General features: G+C 38.8%; 1 long non-coding RNA gene across 1 annotated transcript; it reads left to right on the top strand.

Moving 5' to 3' along the window:
- Positions 1-4,413: 4,413 nt before the first annotated feature.
- On the top strand, positions 4,414-14,255 carry LOC147710115 (uncharacterized). Its single transcript, XR_015295610.1, has 4 exons — positions 4,414-4,468; positions 6,137-6,207; positions 7,084-7,154; positions 14,185-14,255. It is a non-coding gene; the product is annotated as an uncharacterized LOC147710115 (long non-coding RNA).
- The last annotated feature ends 7,608 nt before the right edge of the window (positions 14,256-21,863 follow it).

Raw genomic sequence — 21,863 nt, 5'->3', positions numbered from 1 at the left:
TTCTCTCTAGTGTTTCCGTGTAGCCTGCCGTGACGTGTCGGGTTTCCTTCCCCGTGGACGAACGACTTTAAGGTAAGCGCTGTGGTCATGTATTAGTGCGACTCGGTGTAGATAGATTCGAATGTAATTTGTATTTTCTTACAGGTGTTGTAGATTGTAACGCAACAGGTGTTCGGGCTATTTGGTTTATGTTCTTCTAATGTTTCTTTTTTGGCCTGTTCTCTCTAGTGTTTCCGTGTCGGGTCTCATCCGTGGCGTGACGACTTGCAGGTAAGCGATGTGTTTTGTAACTAAACAATTACTGTCACTTTCGAATACCCGGAGTGTTTTTTTACGTTTCAAAAGTAATTTCTGACTTCATTTCTTTTCCTTTATTTGCAGGAATCTGTCGGCGGCGTGGTGGGGGTAACTATTTCCGTTAGCCATTTTGTTTTGTCATCTTTGACTCGCTGTCTTCGTGGTGCAAGGACTTTCAGGTAGGTGATTTTGTTTTTTTTCCAAAGTAATAAGTGTAGCTCATGTGTTTTTGTTCGCCATTTTGTCTGGTGATCTTGCCCTGACTATTCAGGTAAGTGCGACTCGTAGTACATACTTTGTTATGTAATTACTGTTTTGTTACAGGAAACTTCATGCTCCTTTGCTTATAATCTTGGAATATATTTTTGTTTTGCAGCTCTCTCGTGTTTCCTTTATATGTTCGGACGTTGCCTCCGTGCGCTTTGTTCGTGGTGCAAGTAAGCTATTTAACATGTTCGATATTAATCTCTCTTTTCGGCTTCTTTTTTAGGTACGTACTTTCGTATCGCCTCAGCTGCTTGGTGCCTTTGCTGGTGTCTTTTGTGATCTTTGGCTCGCTGTCTTCATGGTGCAAGGCTTTTCATGTAAGAGATTAAATAGATTTTGTCTTTTGTAAAATAAAACTGTTTTGTTTCTTTGAATGCTCTATATTTTTTAATACATCTATTTTCTTTTCCTTGCAGGTATTGGACGGATGGGTGGCACTCGTAATTCTATTATGCTTACTTTAATAGTTATTTTATATCGTGTGCTTTCTGTGTAGGGAATTATTGCAAAGAGCTATCGTGTTTTTCTACTTTAACAAAATGATATTCACCAGCACTTCTTTTTGTATTTGCAGGCAGCGTGGCGCCAACTCGTCTACCACTAAGCTTTGATATTCAAGATCGGCAAAAGTCGCACATAGCCACTAAGTACTCTAACGAGTCACAGCATCCACGACCTTTTCATTCGGCTAGACAGCCTCCTATCGGCAATTTACATATGTCGAGACAGCAACATCCTAAACAACATCTCACCTACATGTTCTTAACAACAAACTTTGCAAGTCTTTTGTTATTTAATGAACTAACTGCGTTTTTTGTCTTCCACAGTATGTAAAGGACTACAGCCACGGAAAGAAACATTTCTTCGAGCGAGCTCAGAAGGTATACTTCGAGACAGTGGACTGGAGCCTCTCTCGATTTTTCGACCGATCTCAGGAGGTATACTTCGAGACAGCGGACTGGAGCCTTTCGACATAAACTGTAAGTTACTTGCCTGTCTGTGAAAGTAATTTGTCCTTTTGAGCAGCGGTATTACGACCACATTTTTCAGTTTTACACGCGCAAACCAATCAGTAATAATATGAATCACTTTAGAATTAAATTGTGTTGCCTATACGTTTGTCCAATTTCACCATGTTTTTGTTTAATGCGTTTGAGTTCTTTTTGGTACATCGCCAATAGGTACATTTACGATATAAATTTTGTCGCATGTCTCCTTTATTCATGAACTTTTCAAATTCAAACAAATGCTTACATTGTAAGGACCTCTGTTTATTCAAATTCGCCATTATGTACATTTTGGATGCCTTGTTTGTGCGATGCCACATTTTATTTAATATGCTGAAATCGTGGGGCTGAGTTAGCTGACCACAAGCATGTATTTGTCGCAACACTAGATTTAGTCAAAGCATGAAGGCCTGTTACATTTACTGAGAGCATAAAGAACAGTTAGGATAAGGTGAGACCGACGAGTTTCAGTGCAAAGTTATACATCGGCAAACTGTGCATTTAGGAGGAAAATGTAGGTAGATTTACGATATAAATGTTTGCGCATGTCTACTTTATTCATGGCCTTTGAAAATTCGAACACATGCTTACTTTGTAAGGCCTTGCTGTTTAATCCAATTCGTCATTATGTACATTTTGGATGCCTTGTTTGTGCGATGCCAGATTTTATTTAATATGCTCAAATCGTAGGGCTGAGAGTTAACTGAGCACAAGCATGTGTTTGTCGCAACACTAGATTTAGTCAGAGCATGAAGGCCCGTTACATTTACTGAGAGCATAAAGAACAGTTAGGATAAGGTGAGACACGACGACTTTCAGTGCAAAGTTATACATCGGCAAACTGCATTTAGGAGGAAAATGTTTGCGCATGTAAGTTTTGCCCTTTCTGTGAAAGTAATTTGTCCCCTTTTTTATTTAATATGCTCAAATCGTAGGGCTGAGAGTTAGATGAGCACAAGCATGTGTTTGTCGCAACACTAGATTTAGTCATTGCATGAAGGCCCGTTACATTTACTGAGAGCATAAAGAACAGTTAGGATAAGGTGAGACACGACGACTTTCAGTGCAAAGTTATACATCGGCAAACTGAGCATTTAGGAGGAAAATGTTTGCGCATGTAAGTTTCGCCCTTTCTGTGAAAGTCATTTGTCCCAGATTTTATACTGAGAGCATAAAGAACAGTTAGGATAAGGTGAGACCGACGAGTTTCAGTGCAAAGTTATACATCGGCAAACTGTGCATTTAGGAAAAAAATGTAGGTAGATTTACGATATAAATGTTTGCGCATGTCTACTTTATTCATGGCCTTTGAAAATTCGAACACATGCTTACTTTGTAAGGCCTTGCTGTTTAATCCAATTCGTCATTATGTACATTTTGGATGCCTTGTTTGTGCGATGCCAGATTTTATTTAATATGCTCCAATCGTAGGGCTGAGAGTTAGCTGAGCACAAGCATGTGTTTGTCGCAACACTAGATTTAGTCAGAGCATGAAGGCCCGTTACATTTACTGATAGCATAAAGAACAGTTAGGATAAGGTGAGACACGACGACTTTCAGTGCAAAGTTATACATCGGCAAACTGCATAAAGGAGGAAAATGTTTGTGCATGTAAGTTTAGCCCTCTCTGTGAAAGTAATTTGTCCCCTTTTTTATTTAATATGCTCAAATCGTAGGGCTGAGAGTTAGATGAGCACAAGCATGTGTTTGTCGCAACACTAGATTTAGTCATTGCATGAAGGCCCGTTACATTTACTGAGAGCATAAAGAACAGTTAGGATAAGGTGAGACACGACGACTTTCAGTGCAAAGTTATACATCGGCAAACTGAGCATTTAGGAGGAAAATGTTTGCGCATGTAAGTTTCGCCCTTTCTGTGAAAGTCATTTGTCCCAGATTTTATTTAATATGCTCCAATCGTAGGGCTGAGAGTTAGCTGAGCACAAGCATGTGTTTGTCGCAACACTAGATTTAGTCAGAGCATGAAGGCCCGTTACATTTACTGAGAGCATAAAGAACAGTTAGGATAAGGTGAGACACGACGACTTTCAGTGCAAAGTTATACATGGGCAAACTGTGCATTTAGGATGAAAATGTTTGCGCATGTAAGTTCAGGCCTTTCTGTGAAAGTAATCTGTTCTTTTGAGCAGCGGTATTACGAGCACATTTTTCTGTTTTTATACGCGCAAACAAATCAGTAATAATACGTATCACTTTAGATTTAAATTGTCTTGCATATACATTTGGCCAATTTCCCCATGTTTTTGTTTAATGCCTTTGAGTTCTTTTTCATACATCGCCAATAGGTACATTTACGATATAAATGTTTGCAAACTGTGCATTTAGGATGAAAATGTTTGCGCATGTAAGTATGCCTTTCTGTGAAACTAATTTGCAGTAAGAATACGTATCACTTTACAATTAAATTGTGTTGCATATACATTTGGCCAATTTCACCATGTTTTTGGTTAATCCATTTCAGTTCTTTAGGTAAGACTAATCTTTCACACACACATATATATATATATATGTTCAGTTACAACTTTAGTTCACAAACTGCTTTGCACGATTCGAGAAATTAAATAAAACACTGACAACATTCCTTGTTTTATTTTCACTACGTGCATGCGCGGATTTCTATATTTTTAAAGGCACATACAAACCAGTAACGTGACGCAAATAATTGCCATACTATTACATTAGAACGCATTAATCGCTAATACGCAAAGCTTTAGCTAAGATACAATTTGCACAGTTTGCATGAGAAAATCACTGCTTTTTTTGCCTGCACTCATAATATTTTGCTAATGCTATTTTTGTTTTATAGGGTCAAAAAGTAGACGTTTGTTGCAACTGACCCATCGACTACACAATTTGAAATTCGTTATATAAACACGGTATGTTAATACTTTATTTATTTTACTTAATATATTTCTTTTTTTAATAATTGCTGTCTGTACTGAGCATTCTTTGCTGTATAGTTATACACAAAATTTCGCTCATAAAGCACATCTTATGCTTTTGTACAAGCACTGCACTGGTGAAGTTGTAGTCAGCAGAGAAGGAAAACTTATAACCAACACTTTTTTTACAGGTCCCTGTAGGAAATGCTTTGACTCATTTACCACACGCAATATACATAGATCTCTTTCTTTCCTGCCTTCCCTTTCAATTTCTTTCTTGCCTTTCCTTATGTCTCTCTTCTGCATTTACTCTGCATCTCCTTCACAATTTTACATTCACTGTCCTTTCTTTCACTCTCGCATTATTCTTCTCTCCTTTTCTCCTACTTTCTCTTTCTTTTGCTCTCCCTCTCTCTCCTGCATCCTCACTCTTCTGCCCTCACCCTATATATTCATCCCCACATTCTTTACAGGTCCCGGCAGCAAATGCTTACATACTAAGCTAGCACATGCAACATACATACATCTCACTCTCTTGACTTCCAGTTCAATTTTGCATTCTTGCCTTTATCTCTTTTGCATTTACTCTGCATCTCCTTTCCCATTTTGCCATCAGTCTTTCTCTTTTATTTACTCCTGCTCTATTCTTCCCTCACTATTACACCTACTTTCTTTCTTCTTCTCTTCTCCCTCTTTTTTTCATGCCCTCTCTTATACCTTCTCTCTCCTGTTTTAATCTTCTTTCCTTCTATCATGCACACTTTCTTTTACTCCCTCTCTATTCAGCTCTCACTTTTACCCATCCTTTCCTTCTCTCTCCTGCTCTCTATTTTTTGCGTCCTCCCCCTTCTGCTTGCTATCTCCCGACTTATCTATTATGCTTATCTCTTTTACCTTCTCTTTTCCTATTCCTTCTATCTTTATTACTCTCACCCTCTTGATATCTTAACCTTTTGCCCCTCTCTTCTTCCATACACTTTCCACAACTCCTTCTTTCTCTCCTCCTTATATCTCGCTCTTTTGTATTCCTTCTTTATTTCTCTCAATTTTGCCCACTCTATCCATCTTACTTTCACACTCTTGTGCTTTTCTTCTTTATCTACCCTTTTTCACATTCTTTTGTCAAAATCTAGTTCCTCCCGTTCTCTCTTGCACTCTCTCTTCCTTTTTTCAATTACTTTATCGCTCTCCTCTATATCTCTCTCCTTTCTGCTCTCTCTCTTCCCTCTCTCTCCTGACCCCTATTCCAGCTGCTCTCTCCTTCCTTCTTGCTCCCTCTCTATTATGCTTCACTCTTTATCTATCTATCATACTTCTATTTCCTGCACTCTCTTCCTTCTTTATCTTTGTCGTCTTTTCACTTCTTTGCGTTCTCTCCTTATCAAGCTTCTCTTTAACTTGCACTGTTCATCATCCTTTCTTTATCCTTTTTTATTTTCACTCCTTTTCTTTTTGCCTATCCTCCCCTCTTTCTTTCCATCTCTCTCTCTTCTTCCTGACCTCTATCTCTTTCTACCTTGCTACTTTATAGTCTTTACTACTATACTAGTTACTCTATAATACATAGTGCTTCTAATTCTCTATTTACAACTTCTAATATACTTCACACAAATGTCCTCACTCTTTACAATCTTTTGCTAACAATAGATTTTACTTTGACAGGACAAAAAATTTGCCATTTGGTGCAACTGCCCCATCGAGGACACATCTTTCAAATTCGTTCATTCAACACGGTACGTTCATACTTAAAACTTATTTTACTTTTGACATTTTTGTGGGTAGTACTTCCTGTCTGTACTGGGCATTCTTTGCTGGATAGTTATACACAAAAGTTTGCCTCATAAACAACATTTAATTTAGTTTGGAGATGAAAGCTGCACTGGTGAGGTCGTAATCAGGAGAGAGGTCAAAGCTAAAGGAAAACTTATAACTAAGACTTTGTTCTTCCTGTCTGTACTGGGCATTCTTTGCTGGACAGTTATACACAAAAGTTTGCCTCATAAACAACATTTAATTTAGTTTGGAGATGAAAGCTGCACTGGTGAGGTCGTAATCAGGAGAGAGGTCAAAAGTAAAGGAAAACTTATAACTAAGACTTTGTTCACAGGTCCCTGCACACACCCTATATCTTCTTCCACATCCTGCAGCAAATGCTTATATACTGAGACAGCACATGCAACATACATAATCTCCCTCTCTTGCCTTCCCTTTCAATTTTGCATTCTTGCCTTTCCTCTCTCTTGCATTTACTCTGCATCTCCTTCATGATTTTGCCAGCAGTCTTTCTATTTTATTTAGTCCTGCTCTATTCTTCCCTCACTTTCTCCTACTTTCCTTCTTTCTTTTCCTCTCCCTCTTTTGCATCCCTTGTCTTCTACACTCTCTTTTCACTCCTTTTCTTTTTGCCTATCCTCCCCTCTTTCTTTCCATCTCTCTCTCTTCTTCCTGACATTTATCTCTTTCTACCTTGCTACTTTATAGTCTTTACTACTATACTAGTTACTCTAATACATAGTGCTTCAATTCTCTATTTACAACTTCTAATATACTTCAGACAAATGTCCTCACTCTTTTCAATCTTTTGCTAACAGTATATTTTACTTTTACAGGACAAAAAATTTGCCATTTGGTGCAACTGCCCCATCGAGGACACATCTTTCAAATTCGTTCATTCAACACGGTACGTTCATACTTAAAACTTATTTTACTTTAGACATTTTTTTGGGTAGTACTTCCTGTCTGTACTGGGCATTCTTTGCTAGATAGTTATACACAAAAGTTTGCCTCATAAACAACATTTAATTTAGTTTGGAGATGAAAGCAGCACTGGTGAGGTCGTAATCAGGAGAGAGGTCAAAGCTAAAGGAAAACTTATAACTAAGACTTTGTTCTTCCTGTCTGTACTGGGCATTCTTTGCTGGATAGTTATACACAAAAGTTTGCCTCATAAACAACATTTAATTTTGTTTGGAGATGAAAGCTGCACTGGTGAGGTCGTAATCAAGAGAGAGGTCAAACCTAAAGGAAAACTTATAACCAAGACTTTGTTCATACGTCTCTGCACACACCCTATATCTTCTTCCACATCCTGCAGCAAATGCTTAGATACTGAGACAGCACATGCAACATACATACATCTCCTTCTCTTGCCTTCCCTTTCAATTTTGCATTCTTGCCTTTCCTCTCTCTTGCATTTACTCTGCATCTCCTTCATGATTTTGCCAGCAGTCTTTCTATTTTATTTACTCCTGCTCTATTCTTCCCTCACTTTCTCCTACTTTCCTTCTTTTTTTTCCTCTCCCTCTTTTGCATCCTTTCTCTTCTACACTCTCTCCTGTATTCCCCTCTTCTCTTTCTTTCTATCATGCACTTTCTTTTACTCACTCTATTCTGCTCTCACTTTTACTCCTCCTTACCTTCTCTCTCATGCTCTTTCTATCTTGCGTCTCGGCTTGCTCTCTCTTTACTTATGCTTGCTCTCTCCCTACTTATCTATTATGCTTATCTCTCCTTCCCTCTCTTTTCCTATTCCTTCTATCTTTATCTCTCTCCCTCTTGCTCTCTTACCTTTTGCCCCTCTCTTCTTCTTGCATACCCTTTCATCTCTCTCCTTTCTTTCTCTACTTCCTAGATCTAGCTGTCTCTTAAATTCATTCTTTATCTCTCTATTTCCTGCGTCCTTTCTCCTTTCTGCTTGCTCTCTCCCTCCTTTTCTATCATGCTTATCTCTCCTGCCCTCTCCTTTCCTATTCCTTCTATCTTTATCTCTCTCCCTCTTGCTCTCTTACCTTTTGCCCCTCTTCTTCTTGCATACCCTTTCCATCTCTCTCCTTTCTTTCTCTACTTCCTAGATGTAGCTGTCTCTTGAATTCATTCTTTATCTCTCTATTTCCTGCGTCCTTTCTCCTTTCTGCTTCCTCTCTCCCTTTTCTATCATGCTTATCTCTCCTGCCATCTCTTTTCCTATTCCTTCTATCTTTATCTCTCTCCCGCATGCTCTTACCTTTTGCCCCTCTCTTCTTCTTGCATACCCTTTCCATCTCTCTCCTTTCTTTCTCTCCTCCTTATGTCGCTATCTTGTATTCCTTCTTTATTTCTCTTTATTTTGCCCACTCCATCTTACATTCACACTCTTGTGCTTTTCTTCATCTACACTCTCTCACCTTCTTTCTTCCATCACAATCTGTTTCCTCCTGCTCTCTTTATCGCTCTCCTATATATCTCTCTCCTTTCTGCTCTCTCCTTCTCCCTCCTACCCCCTATTCCAACTGCTCTCTCTTTCCTTCTTGCTCCCACTCGATTATGCTTCTCTTTTTATCTCCCTCCTTTCTGCTCTTTTCTCTTTGCCATCAATCTCCCTCTTGCACCCTCTTCCAACTGCTCCATTCTTACTTATTTCTTGCTCATGCCCTCCTTCCCACCCTCTCTTTACCTCATGCATTTTCTCTCTCTCCCTTGCTCTCCCTTTTGCCCTCTCTCTTACTTTCACTTTCTATCTCCTTCCCTATCTTGTTCTCCATTTCCATCTTGCACTCCTTCTCTTTCTTGCCCTCTGACTCCATTCTGCACTCTCTTCTCTCTCCTTTTTGCTCTTTTTTCTCTCTCCTGCACCCTATTCCATCTCCCCTCTCTCCTTCCTTCTTCCTCCCTCTCTATCATGATTCTTTTTGTATCTCCCTTCTGCTATTTTCCCTTTGCCATCACTCTCCCTCTTGCCCCCTCTTCCAACTGCTCCCTTCTTAATTCTTTCTTGCTCATGCACACCCTCCCTTTAACTCCTGCTTTCTCTCTTTCTTGCTCTTCCTTTTGCACTCTGTGACTTTCACTTTCTATCTCCTTCCCTATCTTGTTCTGGCTTTCCATCTTGCACTCCTTCTATTTTTTGCCCTATGCCTCCATTCTGCAGTCTTTTCCCCTTTCTACGTTCTCTCTCATGATCTCCATTTATCTTGCATCCTCTTTACTTCCTTATCTATCATACTTCTATCTCCTGCACTCTCTTCCTCTTTCTCTATCTTCTTTTTACCTCCTCTCTGCGTACTCCGTTCTTTTTTTGCACTCTCTCTTCCTTTTTTTAAATTACTTCTTTATTCTTTCTTCTCTATATATCTCTCCTTTCTGCTCTCTTCCTTCTTCTTCTTGCCCCCTATTCCATCTGCTCTCTCCTTTCTTCTAGCTCCTTTTCTATCTATCATGCTTCTCTGTCCTGCACTCTCCTTCTTTTCTAATACTCTCCGTGTTCCTCTTCCTCCCTATCTTTCATTCTTCTCTCTATCTCTTTTATGCTTTCTTTTCTCTCTACCATCCCTCTCTCCTGCACCCTCTTCCATCTGCTCTCTCTCCCTCCCTCCTTGCTCATGCCCTACTTCTTACTCTTCCTTTACCTTCTGCCTTCCTCCTCTTTCTTCTTACTCCTGCGTATTATCTCCTTCCTGCCTTCACTCTCCATCTCTGTCCTCAAAAGACACCATCTCTTACCTGCAAGAAATCCCTTGTACCATGGAGACGGAGACAGACAGCGAGCCAAGGATACAGACCGGAAATTGTTACCCCCACCGTGCCGTCGCCAAATACCTGCAGAGAACAACAAAAAAAAATATGTCAATAAACATTTCGGCTGGGGCATTCAAAAGAGACAGTCATTTATATTACAAAAGACACCATCGCTTACCTGCAATTTGTTCCGCCACAGACAAAGAAACCTGATACGTCATCAAAGGCAGGTCCCGGCAATGCCGGGCCAGAATCGGGGGCGTTCCCGGCGTCGCGTGACGTCGGCAAAAGCCAAAGAATCTCGAACGCCCCTGAGTCTGCTCTAAATTGACGGACAGGCCCCTCGTCCAATGGCTAGGCTCAATTTATGGAGCCAGACAATGAATGACGAGGGCAGACCCAAACTCACACTACAGTTCTCATTAGGTTTTGGCCTGCGCAAAAAAGCTGCTCCCTTTGCGCCCTGCGTCCTTTCTCCTTTCTGCTTGCTCTCTCCATCCTTTTCTATCATGCTTATCTCTCCTGCCCTCTCTTCCTATTCCTTCTATCTTTATCTCTCTCCCTCTTGCTCTCTTACCTTTTGCCCCTCTCTTCTTCTTGCATACCCTTTCCATCTCTCTCCTTTCTTTCTCTGCTCCTTATGTCGCTATCTTGTATTCCTTCTTTATTTCTCTTTATTTTGCCCACTCCATCTTATATTCACACTCTTGTGCTTTTCTTCATCTACCCTCTCACCTTCTTTCTTCCATCACAATCTGTTTCCTCCCGTTCTCTTTATCGCTCTCCTATATATCTCTCTCCTTTCTGCTCTCTCCTCCTTCTCCCTCTTGCCCCCTATTCCAACTACTCTCTTCTCTCCCTATCTATCATTCTTCTCTCTATCTCCTTTATGCTTTCTTTTCTCTCTACCATCCCTCTCTCCTGCACCCTCTTCCATCTGCTCTCTCTCCCTCCCTCTTGCTCATGCCCTACTTCTTACTCTTCCTTAACCTTCTGTCTTTCTTCTTACTCCTGCGTCTTATCTCCTTCCTGCCTTCACTCTCCATCTCTGTCCTCATCTTGTCTTCTCTTTCTATCTTGCACTCTTTGGCTCACTGTCTCAGTCTCCATGGTGCAAGGACCCCCATAGAGAGAGATGTAGATGGAGGGCAGTAAGAAGAGAGCAGTTGGAAGAGGGGGCAAGAGGAAGAGTGATGGCAAAGGGAAAAAAAAGCAGAAAGGAGAGGGAGATAAAGAATAAGGATAGATAAGGCAAGAGAGAGAGTATGCAGAGAGTGAGCAATAGAAAAAACAGATAAAAAAGAGAAAGTTAAAAGGATAAAAGAGGGAGCAAGTGCAAGAGAAAAATAGTACATAGGGAGGAAGAGAAAAAAAAGACAAAAAGAAACGTAAGGGTAGAATGAAGTCAAAAAATCCTTTTCAAACTTAAAAAAAAATCCGGTCATTCAAAAGAGACAGTCATTTATTTGTTACAAAACACATCGCTTACCTGAAAGTTGTTACGCCAAGGAGGAGACCCAACACGGAAACACTAGAGAGAACAGGCCAAAAAAAAAACATATTATAAGAATATAAGCAAAATAGTTAAACACCTGTAAGAGAAATACCAATTACATTACAATTTAAAACGCATACCTGAAATCCCTTGTGCCATGGAGACAGCGAGCCATGGATCCCAAGACAAAATGCCAACCGGAAATAGTTACTATCTTGCACTCTTTGTTTCCTATCTTCTCGCTCCATTGTACACTTACTTTTCGTCTTCCCTCTCTCTTCCTCCCTCTCTTCCTCCCTATCTACTATTCTTCTCTCTTGCACATTCTCCCTGTTTTATCCCTTTAACTTTCTCTCTTTTCTATCTTTTATCTGTTTTTTCCTCTTGCTCACTCTCTGCATCCACTCTTTCTCTCCTTCCTTATCTATCATTATTCTCTTTATCTCCCTCTCCGCTTTTTTCCCCTTTGCTATCACTCTTCCTCTTGCCCACTGTTCCAACTGCTCTCTTCTTTACTGCCCTCCATCTACATCTCTCTCTATGGGGGTCCTTGCACCATGGACACTGAGACAGCGAGCCAAAGATCTCAAGACAAAATGGCAACAAGAAATACTTGGCCAACCCTGCTGTCAAATACTGCAACAAAAGAAAAATAAATTTAGTCACATTCGGCGCATTCAAAGTGACAGAATTATCAGCTTTACAAAACACAAAATTGCTTACCTGAAAGTCTTTACACCACTGAGCTGGGCCTCTTGCTCCTGCACCTTCTTCCATCCATTCCTCCTTCTTGCTCATGCCCGACATCCTACCCTCCCTTTTTCTCTCTCTCTCATGTCCTCTCTCCTTCCTGCCTTCACTCTCTATCTACGTCTCCATCTTGTCTTCACTTTCTATCTTGCACTTTTTACTTGCTATCTTCTCACTCCATTCTGCACTTACTTTTCTTCTTGCTTTCTAGCTCTCTAGATCTCTCTTATGTGTCTTCTCTCTTCATCAACACTTTCTAGCTACTTTGTGTGCTTTACACACATTTTTCCACTTCACTTTACTAAGTTAGTGTGAGCATCCCTATAAGGCTATATAGATATATAGATGATGTTAACTATAGTGTTTATTTAGGAACACTATGCAACAACTATGGAACACCCTGGACAAACGCAATGACTTATATTTACAACTAATTATGTGAAAGTTTTATATGTTTGTCTGTTATTTCTTTTACAGGTGCACAAACACTCCGCAATTAGGAGTATTTTTGGAATGAGCAATTGCTCTTCCCCCTTTTTTTATGCACTAAATCCTTTTTTTGATATTTTCACTTTCACGCCCCCAGGTCAGGGTGGACGATTAGAGAGTCCATACCGCCGGGGTATAATTCTGTCATTATAAATGCCTAAGTAAATGTAAACAACTGTAAAAGATGAAACATGTTGACTGACTAATTAGTATTTTAAATTAACAAATCCATTACCTTGGGCATTAAATTCAGACACATAACTCTTTCATTTGTGTACTAAGCATCAAGAATTATAGATTTGTACTTACACATTAGGCAGTTTTAATTATAAAACTCACAACATGCCTTTTTCACAAAACCTGCTCCGCAGTCTTCTGGCGTCGTAGCACACCAAAGAGGCATTCGGCCTCTTTGGTGGGGCCCAATGATGAAGCATGACACTGACTAGGTCGGTGGGTGAGGGCTTTCTTTTCCACCTAAAGTGAGTGTGCAATTCCCCAGTTGCATCACTCAGTCTCTGTGGCAATTTCAGATTTATTTAACGTCTCTTCTCTTGTTTATTTAGATTTAACAGGGGATTAAGTGTTTCATAATCTCACTACCTCTCCTATTCTTTTGTACTTGCTTAAAATTACAAACAATGCATCTAATACACTCTTTACAACTTCTAATAAAATTCACATCATGTAATTTACATTTCTATATTTTTTTAGCTTCCTTTCTACACCTCTATATCCTCTCTCTTCCTTATCATACTTCTCTCTTTTCCTTATCTTTCTCTTCATCTTTCCACTACTCTCAATATTGCCTATCCACCCCTCTTTATTAACATCTCTTCTTCCTGCCCTCCATCTCTCTCTATCTTGCTCACTTTATCCTCCTTACTACTATACTTTACTAGTTACTCTATACTACATACACTTCTAATACTCGATTTACGACTACTAATATGCTTCATCACTCAGTCCACACACATACTACACATACAACTTCTACACATAGTCTTAAAGTATGTACTACATATACACTTTGTACACACAATTTCTACACATATGCCTTTGTACATATACGTTTGCCACTCATTACACATGCACTCTTTACACATGCACTCTTTACACATGCACTCTTTACACATGCACTCTTTACACATGCACTCTTTACACATGCACTCTTTAGCCATGCACTCTTTAGCCATGCACTCTTTACACATGCACTCTTTACACATGCACTCTTTACACATGCACTCTGTACACATGCACTCTAGTCACAATGTTTCAAAAACCTATATCAACATACAATACAATACACTATATAGTATTAAATATAACTTACTGTATACACTATTTAATACTATTAATTAATTACAATTAAAAAACTTTTTGCTAAAATTTTTAAAATACTAACAATGATTAGGAGTATCGAGCCGCTTTTATTATATTAATATGTAAACTCAATATTAATGCTTGTTTCATTCTTCCTTAGATTGCCAATTGATTGAATAAGATCAGACGTTCATAATTGTTTGACACAACATCAGTGAAAACATCATCACGGTAAAAGTATCTAGTTTGCTTCTGTATTGACTTGTAAGTATAGAAATAGCAAGGAAAAAAATAAGACACATATATCAACACACACATATATATATATATATATATATATATATATATATATATATATATACTAGCAGCCCGCCCCGGCGTTGCCCGGGGCAGAAGGGGCTGGGGGCAGCATCACAGCAGGAGAGACGCAGCAGAGCGGCCGTTTTGTTGGTCCTGTCCGCTTCTGCCCACGCTTTGTTTTCCCAGACGTCCCGACTTTGTGGAAAAGGCTTTCTGAGCACTCCGTGTTCATGGCCCCCGCCCGTCGTAGGTCCTGGCCGCCTCTGCCCACGCTTTGTTTCCCCCCGACGTCCCGACTTTGTGGAAAAGGCTTTCTGAGCACTCAGTGTTTATGGCCCCCGCCCGTCGTAGGTCCTGGCCGCTTCTGCCCACGCTTTGTTTCCCCCGACGTCCCGACTTTGAGGAAAATGCTTTTTGAGCACTTAGTGTTCATGGCCCCCGCCCGTCCCTTGGTGCGCACCCGCGGCTGCTTCACTTACCTCATCCGCCGCTCCTCTCCGCGCTGCTGAGTTTACCGCTCCACTGCTCCTCCGCTTCTCGCCGCTCCTCACCGCTTGTCCGCTCGCCGCTCCTCCCCGCGCTCATGTCGGCCGCTCTTCCTCTTGCTCCTGAATGCCGCTCCTCCCCGCGCTCCCGATGTCATCACGCACGTCGAGGCCGGCGCTACTTCCAAGGGACTACTTTTTTTTTTTATTCGTAAATTTTTTAAAGAACGTATATTTTTCATTTTTATATAGCCTATGTCCTTCTGCTTGCCATGACGTTTTCAAAGATGTCTTGGGTGTTTGAATTGGTGGTGTACTTTTCGAGTTTACCTGGCTCAAAGGACACAGTTCTCTCTTTATAATAGTAGTATAGATATAGATATAGATTTGCTTGTGTTTATCCCTCGGAGTAAACAAAGGATTTACATTATCGTTTCCAGGACCGAGCAAAGGTTTATTATTCAGTCCTGCACGAGTGATTTTGCACAGCAGAAGCCCTTAATTTTAAAAGACCATAAGTAATCCTCCAATAAAAGTGTTGATTCTTAGGCTTTCATTTCTTCCACATTCACGTGGTTACCAATGCCTCTCAAGAATCACAAACGTATAAAAGTACACTGGTAACAGTAACAAACGAAATAAACTGACAGTTCTATTGGGCCGTTCTGTGTACTGAGCACATTTTAATGTTGGCTTTTTCAAAAAGAATCGACTTGTACTTCTACAGGTTTCATAGTGCATAAGAAATTCACGCTTGACATGTAACAACCATCTAAAGTATGTGGGTATGAACTACAAAGGTAACTACATTCTTTCTATAATAAATCTCTGGAGAAGTACTGAAGCAATTGTGCCAATGGAGTAACTAATACAACATATCAAACAAAAATACGAATTTATCATAGATGTTAACACACTTCTTCTGGCACGACCCAAAGAAATTAAGCTGACACTAAATCAACTGCCCAGGCAAGCTATTTGATATTACAACATTGCACCACCTGTTGCAAGCACTAAACAACTGTGTCAATAGTTCATCAGTACTGGGTTATAATTGAGTTATACTTTTTGAAATTCAGAATTAAATAACCCAACACGTTCTATTTTAAATTCGCTTTAAGAAAATATGTTTAAATAGATAAAGATAAGTCCACAGTAAGACCATGCCTGCTTGATATTATGCAAGGGAATCTGTGCTCAAGCAGTACAAAAAAAGTGCCATCCCCAAACCCAGGCAGGTAGGCCCTCCTTTCCTCACTTTCTCATCAGCAGCTGCAGCACCAATATCAGCTGGAGCCCCGCCCACCCCTGGTCGCTGTCAGAAGGCACATTCTTCACGAAAAGTGAAAAACAGTCCTTCTTTTAATTCCACTATTGTCTGCAGAAACGCAGCAAAGACTAAACTGAAAGAAAATGAATAATGTATTTGTGATCCTTGTTCTGTTTCCATCACATTTGAGAGAATTAAAGAGGGACTGAAGACCTCTTAGTGCTTTGCAATTCAAAACAGTGACAGTACAGAAAGTGAGAGTCCCCATAGATGGCCTCCTGAAATAAGTGCCGGTGTGCACCCTGGGAATCACCTACACACATTAATTATCGGAGGGATTAGGGTACCTGTAGCGATGTAGGCTGCTGCTAGGCAAACAAGTGCCTTTCACATCAGACAGTGTGCATATGGCTTTAAAAAGCTCAGTCAATCTATTCCTTCTAACTAACAAAGGGCTGATGTGGTGCTAGCTGGCTCACACTGCAGATGCTGTGTCTGCACAACAACTGCTGTGCAATCCAGTCTGATCTTTGATCTGTGCTGGAGGTACCAGCATATTACGAAAAAGGTGGCCCATGTTACATGCGAGGGCGTGCAGCTGTTCAGGACTGTGAGACCTGTCCTCATTGAGAGCACCCCCCCCCCCCCTTGCAAACACTGCGAATGCTCACACATTCACACGGGCAGACGGTGGTAACCTCATTGTTTTGCACCGCTCATGCAGTGATAAAGCGCTGATATATTGTCGACGCCTCTTTAATGGTGCTTTTTCGTGTTCCAAGAGGTGTCCCGATGTCATTTTAGAACATTACGTTTTGGTTTTTCACCCCCACAAAACCTGCCGATGTGTGCTGAGCTGCCTTTTACAGGGTGAACATGGTAAACATCATTTAACACAGGGGCACCATCGTGGTGGATTACAGACTACACTGGCACTGCAAAGAGGGCACTATGAAAAAATCAGAACAGATCAAATATTTCCTTCTCTCCATACTGAAAATTGTTTCACTGCCCTTTGGATTCTGGACCCAAATCTTCTCACGACATACAGCTGTTGTCCGGACCCCACCCGACTTGCGATCCCTCGCTTGCTATGAGCAACAGAATCGAGAATACTGTTCTGCTAATAGGGTGTGCCAAGGCCAGCTTCCAGGTTGTGAAGTTAAATTGTGAAGCCTAATTTGGCCTCGATGTGGGTTAGACCTCCGCATCCCGGGACTATGAGTCCCAGAATGCACAGAAAATTCCTAAACTGGAGAAGCAAGTCATACGTGGGCTTTAGAAAACAGACCAGCAGCTGTAAAGTTAATGGGGTTAAATGTAATGTTACCTTTTTGATATGGGGCTAAAAGCCCCAGCATGCTCGAATAAATTCGGACTGAAAATACAATAGCGCCGACAGAAGTGTCCTCACGAAGTGGGATCTTTTGAAACACAGGGCGGAGGGAGGGAGGGGTGTAGTGTCAGACCGAGCGGGTGAGCGAGAGATATGGGGACCCGACAGGAGGACCGAGTGTAGACAGCAAGAAACACGAATGGGGGGCTGGAGGGGGGGAGGCGTGGAAAGTTAGAGCAACAGGAGGAGGGGAGAGAGGGTGGGAGGAAGAGTTGTGGAGGACTATCCCAGGCCCCTCTAGCTGCGTTGCAAGTGGGCAGTGTTTGGCGGGGGAGCAGCCGTGGCTGGGCACAGCTGATAGTCTAACCTGGCCTGGGCTCCGGGAGCACCTTGGACCCTCTTGTCTGTGAGCCACATTCGGGCAGTGACGAACCGGACCAGAGGCAGCGCGCGGCAGAGAGGGAGAGCCCATGCCGCCCCTCCCCGTGCTCCCGATGTCATCACGCACGTCGCGGCCGGCGCTACTTCCAAGGGACTACTTTTTTTTTATTGTAAATTTTTTAAAGAACGTATATTTTTTATTTTTATATAGCCTATGTCCTTCTGCTTGCCATGACGTTTTCAAAGATGTCTTGGGTGTTTGGATTGGTGGTGTACTTTTTGAGTTTACCTGGCTCAAAGGACACAGTTCTCTCTTTATAATAGTAGTATAGATATATATATATATATCTATATATATATATATTATATATATATATATATATATATATATATATATATAGATATATATATATATATTGTATATACTTATAATTAGGAAATATCATATAGAAGATTTCCATAGGTAACATTAATCTTAAGAAAAAAAATTAGTTAACAAAAATGTAAAACGAATTGCTTTTTATTTTGCTACCAGCTCCAACTATAAAACAAGTCAAAAACAACAATAGAGTGGATTTAGAGGAAAAAAAACTAGACCTAATCATATATATAATTAGTTATAAAAAAAAATTATATATATATTTATATACTTACCATTGAAAATTATTTCTTTTATAAAGACAATTGCTAATTGTTTGGAAATATATACAATTAGAAGTATGTTTTTTAAATAAGCTATCAACCTGTAACTTGGAATATATTTAACAGTAAAATAACTATATATATACATATAAATATATATATATATATATATATATATATATATATATATATATATATACGCTAATAGTATAACTTATAGCTAGTACATCACTAAAATTGTAAAAAAGATACATCTAAAGCTGCTACCTAAAATACAAAGCAAAAAAATAGTGTTAAATTAATTGCCTTGCATTATAGTTAACTACAAAACAAATATAAATTAGCAATAGATATATATATATATATATATAGATTAAATAAGAGAGAGAGAACGAAAAAAGACTCACGTATAACAAAAAAATCTAGCAATACTGTAGCGATATCAAATTATTTCATAAATTAGCTTAGCTAAGATGCAAATACTAGCAGCAGATTATCATCAAGGTCATGACAAATTTACATGCAATTCTAGAGGTTATCAATGCTTGCCAAATAGTACTTTTGCAATTATACAGAACTATTACAAAGATGCACATACATGGACTAAAGAAGACTTGCATTACATTATGAAATTAGGTGATGCTTTATATATAGATATGCATTTACTTAATAGCGAACAACTTAGGCATCCAGATGAGTTACCAAATTTTATTGAACACAATACTACTATCTATTCTCTTAAACTTAAAGAACCTTATTATGGAGACATATTACAACAATGTGACCCTTCGTTTCCAAATCTCAACAAAATATTAAAACCTGCACTTGATTCCAACTCCGGTGTTATACTTTGCATGGAAATTTATGTTATTTCCATTTTTAAGAAAAATGATTCGTACTTTGTATTTGACTCACATAGTCGTGATAACACTGGAATGCCTCATCCAAATGGAACATGTATTACTATACAGTTCAGATTTGAAAAACTTCTAGAGTACATCACAAATCTGGCACACTATCTTAAGAAACCAAACATGAATTGTGTGCCGTATGAATTAACTCCAATACAAATAAGTACGATTACAAAAGAATCACTTCAAAAAGCAATGGTGCGTCATGAAAAAAATAAGAATGCAGTAGCACCGAAAATTTTTTATGTGTATTCTACTAAAGGTAGTGAAAAATTTTTCACACAAGCATTTGAAATGCGTATAGAAAATGCCAAAAAAATCATTCAGAGATGTCAATCTAAAAAAAATACTTTTTTGAATAAGGAACAGCCATTAGCATTTTTAGATAATACTCCTAGTACTAGTACGTATTCCTGTGCAATTCTCACTACAACAGGGCCTAATAATCAATCTAAAAACAACAGCAAGCAGATCAGCACAACACAATATACTAATACACCAGAAGAGACTACTCCTACTGACACATATGCAAGTATACTTAAGAAAACACTTAAGAGCAACACAGAAAGACAACATATTAATAGCACACACATAAATGTACAACAAACAATACCAGCAAGTAATTTAAATACCAACACATATTCTACTAATGTAATTAATAGCACACACATAAATGTACAACAAACAATAAACACAAGTAATTTACATACAAACACATATTCAAGTGATTACTATAATACATATAAACTTATTACTGGAAGTAATGACAGTTTACTTCATGATAATATACACAATAGCACATTGCACAACAAGGAAAGTAGCACAAATAATACCAATATAGATTCAAATATTTTAACACAAACACCACAAGAAATTCCCTTTTTACATAACACACATCCACAGGAAAAAAATACACATAGTGATAAAAGTATTCACTATACACATTGTCTTCAAAATAGTATATTTGCTATTCTAAAGAACTACTGTAAACCAGCATATATTTGGGATAGTGTAGACTTGCACTGTATTATGAATCTTGGAGATGCTTTGTACACTGAAATGCACTCGGTCAATGAACAAGATTGTATGCAACCTCTAAAGTTACCAAATTACATAGTTAGCAATGACATAATCTATTCTACAAAGCTCAAAAAATGCTTTAGCGAAGAACTAACAAAATCAGCACAAACTTTACATAGTAAATTTATATCTGCATTAACTTCTACAATTAATTCACAAACTGGTGTATTGATCTCTATAGGTAGATATATAATTTCAGTCTTCAAAACTATACATACATACTCTCTATTTGATTCACATAGCCAAAATGAAAATGCAATACAACATCCTAATGGAACATGTATTGCTATCCAAATTGGCTCTATTAATCTTATTATAGAATACATCCTAAAGTTAGGCAATAGAGAACAAATTACTAATTCTGAGAGTATTACTTTAGATTTAACTACAGTGAACATAACAACAATTAGCAAAAAAGGATTACACCAAACACAACGGAATCATAAACAAGGAAATGTAAAGTCTAGAAAAAGCATATATGTTCATACGACACATATATCTATAAATGCATTAGGGGAAATTCCTTCAAATAACTTACAAGTAGAAAATACAATAATAAACACACAAAACAGCAATAGTCAGGACAATAGACTGCATGTAACAGAAGACAGTTATTTAGCTTCACACATAGCTCTTAACAATACTGAGATAATAAACACATTAACAGCTGATGTTGAATCACTAATTCAACCAACCAATATAGAAATTCTAGAAATAAACAGTAATAGAAAAAGAAAACGGACACAAAACAAAGAGAATGAACCTAATCATAGACATATAGCAGGTCAAACAACAAATGAGATAATTAGGATATTTCAGGAAGAAATACGATATGGACCCGAGTACACTTGCACTATTTGCAATCAACTATGGCATAAGCAAAGTCTTCAAAATACACACAGTATTAGTAAGAGAGCTAAATTCATAGAATGTAATATTAGCAAATACAGAACAAATGAGATATGCAGAACATGTTACACATGTATATCTAAAGACAAAATACCTCCATGTTCAGTATATAATGGGATGACATTTCCTGATATCCCAGCAGTCTTACACTTGCATAACTTAGAAGAAAGATTAGTATCACCAAGAATACCTTTTTTACAAATTAGAACATTACCACGTGGATTCCAAAAATCTCTATCAGGTGCAGTAGTAAATGTCCCTGCAGATGTTATGACAACAGTAACTGTTTTACCAAGGCAAATTAATGATAACATGACAATTCCAATAAAATTAAAAAGGAAATTAAGTTATAAATCTTATACCCATTATGAAACTGTTAGACCAAACAAAGTTAAACGTGCAGCTTTATATTTAGCCACTACAAGCACTTTGTTTCAATAATATGGAATCACTATTAATAAAGATTGGGATTATACAACACAAGATATACATTCTTGTGATGAGACTTCAGATACAAGTAATACG

This window comes from Lissotriton vulgaris, chromosome 5 (genome assembly GCF_964263255.1).
Source record: "Lissotriton vulgaris chromosome 5, aLisVul1.2, whole genome shotgun sequence".
NCBI lineage: Eukaryota > Metazoa > Chordata > Amphibia > Caudata > Salamandridae > Lissotriton > Lissotriton vulgaris.
The sequence above is the reverse complement of the archived record's forward strand: the minus strand, read 5'-3'. Positions and strand labels throughout refer to the sequence as shown.